The sequence below is a fragment of the Notechis scutatus genome, chromosome 8, assembly GCF_049901735.1.
Source record: "Notechis scutatus isolate UNSWTSFEM ecotype Mainland chromosome 8, rNotScu1.2, whole genome shotgun sequence".
In the NCBI taxonomy this organism is placed as follows: domain Eukaryota; kingdom Metazoa; phylum Chordata; class Lepidosauria; order Squamata; family Elapidae; genus Notechis; species Notechis scutatus.
In genome coordinates, this window is record NC_142016.1 from 23,327,507 (window position 1) to 23,335,607 (window position 8,101).

Below are 8,101 nucleotides of genomic sequence, written 5' to 3' on the forward strand. Positions count from 1 at the left end.
GGATGAGAAGTAAAATATTTTCCAAAAAAAAAAAAAACCAAGAAAGTCCAGCTGCTTTTTTGAAAATCACCTTTGGGACAACCAAGACTTGTACAACTAGTCCTCGACTTACGACCACAACGGAGCCCAAAATGTATGTTGCTAAGCAAGACACTTGTTAAGTTAGTTTCCTCCCACCTTTTTCACGACCTTTTTTGGCCCGGTTGTGATGTGGATCATTGCAGTTGTTCAGTTAGGGGACACGGTTGTGACCTGAGGCTGGCTTCCTCATTGACTTTGCTGGTCAAAGAAGGTCGCAAAAGTGAATCACATGACCTGGGGGTGGGATTCTACCGGTTCGGACCGGTTCTATAGAATCGGTTGTTATGATTCTGCACAGTTCAGAAAATCAGTAAATCGTGCCCCTGGCTGGCCCCTCTCCACCTTCCCTGCCTAGTCAGTCCTTATCGCGCATACGCAACATGGCCGACTGCGTTCTCTACCACCCAGTCACTCCTTAAGGTATTTCTTTTTTTCCTCTCCCGACGATCAGCTGTTCCAGTGATCAGCTGTGCTGGGATTCCTCTGGCTGTCCTACTGCTTCGCCCGGGAGGCTTCCCTGCAGCCCAGAAGGCAAAAAAGGGGGCATACCGGAGCGGGGGAAGGAGCTTCACCCCCTCCCCCTGGTGCTCCATTTTTTTACCTTCCAGGGAAGGAAAAAGGGAGGAGGAAGAGGATAGGGGGGAGGAGGAGGAAGAGGAGGAGGAATGGAAAAGGAAGGTGGGAAAGAAGAAAGGAGGAGGAGAGGAAGAGGAAGAAGAGAAGGAGGAGGAGGAGGAATGGAAAAGGAAGGTGGGAAAGGAGAAAGGAGGAGGAGGAGAGGAAGAGTAGGAAGAAGAAGAAGAAGAAGAAGAAGAAGAAGAAGAAGAAGAAGAAGAAGAAGAAGAAGAAGAAGAAGAAGAAGAAGAAGAAGAAGAAGAGGAAGAAGAAGAAGAAGAAGAAGAAGAAGAAGAAGAAGAGGAAGAAGAGGAAGAAGAAGAAGAAGAAGAAGAAGAAGAAGAAGAAGAAGAAGAAGAAGAGGAAGAAGAAGAAGAAGAAGAAGAAGAAGAAGAAGAAGAAGAAGAAGAAGAAGAAGAAGAAGAAGAAGAAGAAGAAGAAGAAGAAGAAGAAGAAGAAGAAGAAGAAGAAGAAGAAGAAGAAGAAGCTATCCAGTCACATGGCCATGCCCACCTAGCCATGTCCACTCAAAATTTCCACTACCGGTTCCCCAGAACCGGTCAGAACCTGCTGAATCCCACCTCTGCTAGATCCCTCCGACAATGAACTGCTGTAGAGCGAGGTGCCACCTATTCTATACCTGTGTGTTTGGGTTTTTCTCGCCTAAGTGTAAAACCTTAGTTGTATCACCGCTGAACTGATCCCCCCTCCTCCAGGAATACCCCTCCACTACTCTTCCCGGGGTCTCCCTTCCCCGCTGCTCACCCCCCCTTCTTGCTTGCTTACCAAGAGGATATTGATCCGCCTTCTCCTGGGAGGAAAATCTGTTGACTGCAGATGCTTTGCTGAGATCAGCTTCTATGCCAGGAACCTCCATCAATGCAATGGGACAGGTTGGGTTGCAGAAGACATGAGGAGGCTCCGCGGGGGCAGGGTGAGGTGGGGGAGACGAAATGGGAGAGCCCCAAAAGGATTTGGCCCAGAGAGACCTTGGGGAACCCACCGTCCTGGAGCCCCTGCTCAGGAATGGCCTCCACAGGTAGTCCTCAACTTGTAACTGTCTGTTTAACGACCGTTTGAAGTTACAATGGCACTGAAGAAAGTGACTGGCCCAAAGTCACCCAGTTGGCTTTCATGCCTAAGGCAGGACTAGAACTCACCATCTCCTGGTGATTGGCCCAAAGTCACCCAGTCAGCTTTCATGCCTAAGGCAGGACTAGAACTCACCGTCTCCTGGTGATTGGCCCAAAGTCACCCAGTCAGCTTTCATGCCTAAGGCAGGACTAGAACTCACCGTCTCCTGGTGATTGACCCAAAGTCACCCGGTGGCCTTTCTTGCCTAAGGCGGGACTAGAACTCACCATTTCCTGGTGGTTGGCCCAGAGTCACCCAGTCAGCTTTCATGCCTAATGCAGAACTAGAACTCACCGTCTCCTGGTGATTGACCCAAAGTCACCCAGTGGCCTTTCTTGCCTAAGGCGGGACTAGAACTCACCACCTCCTGGTTTCTAGGCCAGCAACTTCACCAAGCCATTCCAGGTAGTCCTCGACGTACGACCACAACGGTGTCCAAAATATCTGTTGGGCTAAGCGAAACAGTTGTGCATTCCCCTCCCCCTCCGTCATGACCTTTCCTGCCCCGGTTGTTAAGTGAATAAGGCTAAATTATATGATGAACGGTTGAAGGAACTAGATAGGTCTGGTCTAATGAAAAGAAGGACTAGGGGAGACATGATAGCAGCGTTCCAATATCTCAGGGGCTGCCCCAAAGAAGAGGGAGTCAAGCTATTCTCCAAAGCCACCAAGGGCAGGACAAGAAGCAACAGGTAGAAACTAAACAAGAGAAGCAACCTAGGAGGAATTTCCTGACAGTGAGAACAATTAATCAGTGGAACAGCTAGCCACCAGAACTTGTAGGTGCTACATCACTGGAGGTTTTCAAGAAGAGATTGGACAGTCAATATAAGGTCTCCTGCCTTGGACAGGGAATTGGACTAGAAGACCTCCAAGGTCCCTTCCCACCCTGTTCTGCGTTCTTGTTCCCAGAAGGGTGACCTTGCTTTTGAATCCCCCCTCCTCTCGCCCCCCTTCCCCGAGCCATTCTACTCTCTCCATTTGCTCCCTGTGAATGTCACTGAATTGCACAGACATTTTGCTCCCTGGAGGATAAGCGAGACACTAAAAATAAACTTTATTTTTTTTTTTAATTTGGTTGGGGATACGCAAGTCCCAGCTGTCCTGTGTGACTTGTAGTATCTTGTTTCCCCCTGCAGTTCAGGAGGGAGGGATGTGTCGAAGGACGTACAACCTATTTTCGCGGCTGATTCTTCCGCCTTCACGGACGTTCATACCAAAAAAAGTCAAAATGGCGGCTGGGGTTACGCCCAACTCTTGTTTATGTGTGACACGGATGGCTTAATAGAATGACGGAGTTGGAAGGAGCCTCGGAGGTCTTCTAGTCCAACCCCTTGCTCAATCAGGAGACCCTATACCAGTGGTGGCTAACCTTTTTGGACTCCTGTGCCAAAAATTGCATGCACGCTAGTACCCAGAATGCAATGTGTGCCTCCCGACGCCCCCTGTGCATGGGCATGCAACCCCGTCACCTTACCTGCACTGCGCCTCACAGCTGATTTTTCGGCTAGTTTGAGGCCTTTTTCAGCTTCCCAAGAGGCTTGGGAAAAGCCTCTGCAAGGCTTTTCAGGTCGAATGATAGGCCCGTTTCGTCACTTCCGGTATTTACAGGAAGTGACAAAACGGGGCTATTATTTGTCCTGAAAAGCCTTACGGAGGCTTTTCCCAAGCCTCTGGGAGGCCCCCAAAAGGCCTCAAATCAGCTTTAAAAAATCAGCTGTGAGGTGTGCGCATGCGCAGTGAGGTAAGTTTGCCTGCGGCTCGCGTGCCAGCATAAATGGCTCTGCATGCCGCTTGTGGCACCCGTGCCGTAGGTTCGCCATCATGGCCCTATCCCATTTCAGACAAATGGTTGTCCAATCTCTTCTTTAAAAACCTCCCGTGAAGGAGCATCCAACAAGAGGCAAGTGTGGTTAATTGGAAGCAAGCGTGGTCAATTGTTCTCACTGTGAGGAAATTTCTCCTTAATTCTAAGGTGCTTCTATTGCTTCTCTCCTTGATTAGTTTCCACCTGTTGTTTCTTGTTTTATCTTCAGATGCTTTGGAGAAGAAATTGACCCTCTCTCCTCTGGGGCAACTCCTCAAATATTGGAAGACTGCTATCATGTCACCCCTAGTCCTCCTGGAGGCTAAAACATACAAAGAACCGTTGCTGGAACTGGGTGTGTCTAGTTGGTTGAAAAGAAGGACTAGGTAGCAGTCTTCCGATATCTCAGGGGCTGCCCCCAAAGAAGAGGAAGTCAAACTCTTCTCCAAAGCACCAGAAGGCAGGACAAGAAGCAACGGGTGGAAACTAATCAAGGAGGGAAGCAACTTAGAATTACGGTGAAATTTCCTGACCATTGGAACAACTAATCAATGGAATGATTTGCCTCCAGAAATTGTAAATGCTCCAACACTGGAGGCTTTTAAAAAGAGACTGGACAGCCATTTGTCTGAGGTGGTATGGGGTTTCCTGCCTAGGCAGGGGGTTGGACTAGAAGACCTCCAAAGGCCCTTCTGACTCTGTTATTCTATTCTATATTCTGTATTCTGTATTCTGTATTCTTCTCTTCTCTTCTCTTCTCTTCCTCTTCTCTTCTCCAAATTAGCCCTGCTCAATTCCTGCAACCATTCATCGTGTGTTTTATCCTCCAGTCCCCTAATCCTCTTTGGTGCTCTTCTCTGCACTCTTTCTAGAGTCTCAACATCTTTTTATCTAGTATTTTATATCGCATTTTACATGCATCGCATGCATTTTAACTGCATGCGATGCACATCAAATGCACACCCTGCAAGATTTGAAAAGGGTGAGGCTTCGACCACGTGATCGCAGTTGCCATTTTGACTTGACCAGGTGCCCAGCTCAGTCCTCACATCACAAACTGTGGCCATTACCTGCGTCATTTGCAGATAGGCCTCATTCCTGCATGTTTGATTCATCCCTTGGTTCCTTCAAATCTACTGTGAGGAGTGTAGAGAATCCCCACAAGGCATCTGCATTTTTTAAATATTTCCATGTAGGGACGTATTTGCATGATGTATGAAGCCCAGGAACCGCTACTGGATCAGATAAATATATGCACCAAAGACATTTTTTTCTGGGTAAAGGAAAGACACCATTAGCACAAAGGGGGCATGTCAGGAAAGATATATAGAAACATAAATATATTATAAATGTGCCAGTAAGTGCACAGGGATATCTGAGCACATTTCTAGTCTGGGATTGAAGGAGGGAGAGCCAGGCGGCTGCCAAAGAGCAGAGAAATAATTCTGACAAAAGAAAGGCAGTCTTTTCCCTAACCTAGATTGATCTCTGTCTCTCTGTCTCTCTCTGTTTCTCTCTCTTCTCTTTCTCTGTGTGTCTTTATCTTTCCCTTGTTCTCTTTCTGTCTCTTTTTTTCTTTCTGTCTTTGTCTCTCTCCCTCTCTCTTGTTCTCTCTTTTCTCCCCTTCTCTTTCTCTGTCTCTCTTTTTCTCTCTTTCTTTCAGTCTTTCTCTCTTTCTTGTTCTTTCTTTCCCTCTCACTGTCTTTCTCTCTTTCCCTCGTTCTTGTCCCTGCTCTCTTTTTGTCTCTTTCTCCTTTCTCTCTTTCTCCTCTATTTCTTTCTCCTTCTCTCTTTCTTCTTTCACTCTCTTTCCCCTTCTGTTTTTTCTCTCTTTCTTCTTCTTTCTCTTCTGCTTCTGTCTCCTTCTCTGTTTCTGTTTCTCTTTCTCCTTCTCTCTTTCTTCTTTCACTCTCTTTTCCCTTCTGTTTCTCTCTTTCTTCTTCTTTCTCTTCTGCTTCTGTCTCCTTCTCTGTTTCTCTTTCTCCTGTTTCTCTTTCTCCTTCTCTCTTTCTTCTTTCACTCTCTTTTCCCTTCTGTTTCTCTCTTTCTTCTTTCTCTTCTGCTTCTGTCTCCTTCTCTGTTTCTCTTTCTCCTCTGTTTCTCTCTCTCTCCTTCTTTCTCTCTCTTTCTCCTTCTGTTTCTCTATCTCCTTCTCTGTGTGTGTTTCTCTCTCTGTGTGTGTTCTTTCTCTCTGTTCCTGGTGATTTTAACATCCGGATTCATCCAGCCCACGGAGCCCCAACCTGCAGGGACCCTGCCTCCGTCCCCTCTTCGCCTCCCCGCTTCCATGCTCAGGCGTGCAACCCTGTGCCACAGAAGGAAGCCAGATGCACCCTGCGCTGATGAGGCCATCAAGAGCTCCTAACTCCAACAGCCGCGTTTTCTCATTTTCTTTCAGAGGCCATTAAACTCAGCCGCATCATTACCCACCTTCCGTCTTCGTTCTCTCCTGCTGTTGCAACCCCTCCAAGCGAGTCCATCCCTTCCCTCATAATCTCCTTCACAGTCCAACGCTCCTTTCCCCCCCAAAAAAATATAATCTTCTTGTTTGTCTGTTTATTTTGGATTCCTGGTGCCCTTGATCAGAGTTGTGAACTTTTTCCCTTCTGGCGTGCAGCTTGGCTCACTTCCTCGAGCCGCCTGAAACAGCCTGGTCTTCAGACTCTTGGCTCAACCCTCGGTTTTTTTTTGAGATTTTTTTTTTTTTAATGCAACAAGGCAGGCGAAATGTTCGCGCTGTTGCACCCGTGACCTGTTGTCCACTTCGAAGGTTTTTATGAACTTTCTGGGGAGCATTTGACTGGATAATTCATTGCAGGTTGTCCTCAATTTACGACGGCAATCAGGACCGGAATTTCTGTGGCTAAGCAAGGTTAAGGGAGTCACGCCTGATTTTAAGAGATTATTTCCCACGGCTGTTAAGCAAATCACTGGAGTCTGAATCGGTTTCCAAGCGTCTGCATTTTGATCACATGACTCCGGGGATGCTGCATCGGTCGTAAGTGCGAAAAGCGGTCATAAGTCCATTTTTTTCAACGCTGTCGTAACTTCAAACGGTCACTAAGCAAACAGTTGTAAGTCAAGGGCCACGTGTATTCTATCTTTCTGGACAAGAGTGGTTGACTCGTCTACCAGCCCCTTCCCACCCATCCGCCCATCCCCCATTTTACTGTCCCAGCAAAGGTTGAGCCTGGATCTCACCCGTCTTGTCTCGAGACTCGATTTCCTGTTCGCGCCAATTAAAACCTGGATTTGCACACCTGAATGAGCCGCTCAGCAGCCCAGAAAACCAAAAAGCACTCAGACGGGTTTCAGCTCAGACGGAGGGCTCTGCAGGTGGCCTCCCACCTTTCCCCCCCCCCCACCCCGCCAGGTTGTCTTGCTGAACTGACAAATGCTGGGGAAAAGGTGTGTGTGTGTGTGTGTGTGTGTGTGTGTAATCATCATCTTTTTTCCTGTATTTCTCTCTCTCCCTCCTCCCCTCCCCCCACCCTCCTCTACGTATGTATCTATGTATGTACGTATGTTGGTGGGTGGATGGATTGAGATAAAGATCAGCATAGATGGATGGATGGATGGATGAATAGATAGATAGATAGATAGATAGATAGATAGATAGATAGATAGATAGATAGATAGATAGATAGAAAGATAGAAAGATAGAAAGATACATAGATGAGAGATAGATGAGAGATAGATAGAGATAGAGAGATAAATATCAACATCTACATAAAGATAGATAGATGGTACATAGAGATAAATAGTATCTAGATAGATAGATAGATAGATAGATAGATAGATAGATAGATAGATAGATAGAGATAGATGGAGATATCAGCATCTAGATAGATGATAAATTGATAGGTAGGTAGGTAGGTAAGTAGAGAGATAAATATCAGCATCTAGATATAGATAGATAGATAGATGGATAGATGAATAGATGGATAGATGGATAGATAGATAGATAGATAGATAGATAGATAGATAGATAGATAGATAGATAGATAGATATGGATGGATATATGATATAGAGATAGAGATAGAGAGATAAATATCAACATCTACATAGATAAATGATAGAGATAAATATCAGTATCTAGATTCTAGATAGATGATAGATATAGATAGATTGATAGCTAAATAAAGAGAGATAAATATCAGATAGATAGATAGATAGATAGATAGATAGATAGATAGATAGATAGATAGATAGATAGATAGATGATAGATAGATAGATGGATGGATGGATGGATGGATGGATGGATAGATAGATAGATAGATAGATAGATGATAGATAGATAGATAGAGAGAGAGATAAATAACATCTAGATATAGATAGATGATAGATAGGTGATAGATGATAGATAGATAGAGAGAGAGAGAGAGATAAATATCAGCATCTAGATATAGATTGATCAGCATCTTTATATATAACATATCTAAGGCAAAATTCAACAAATGAT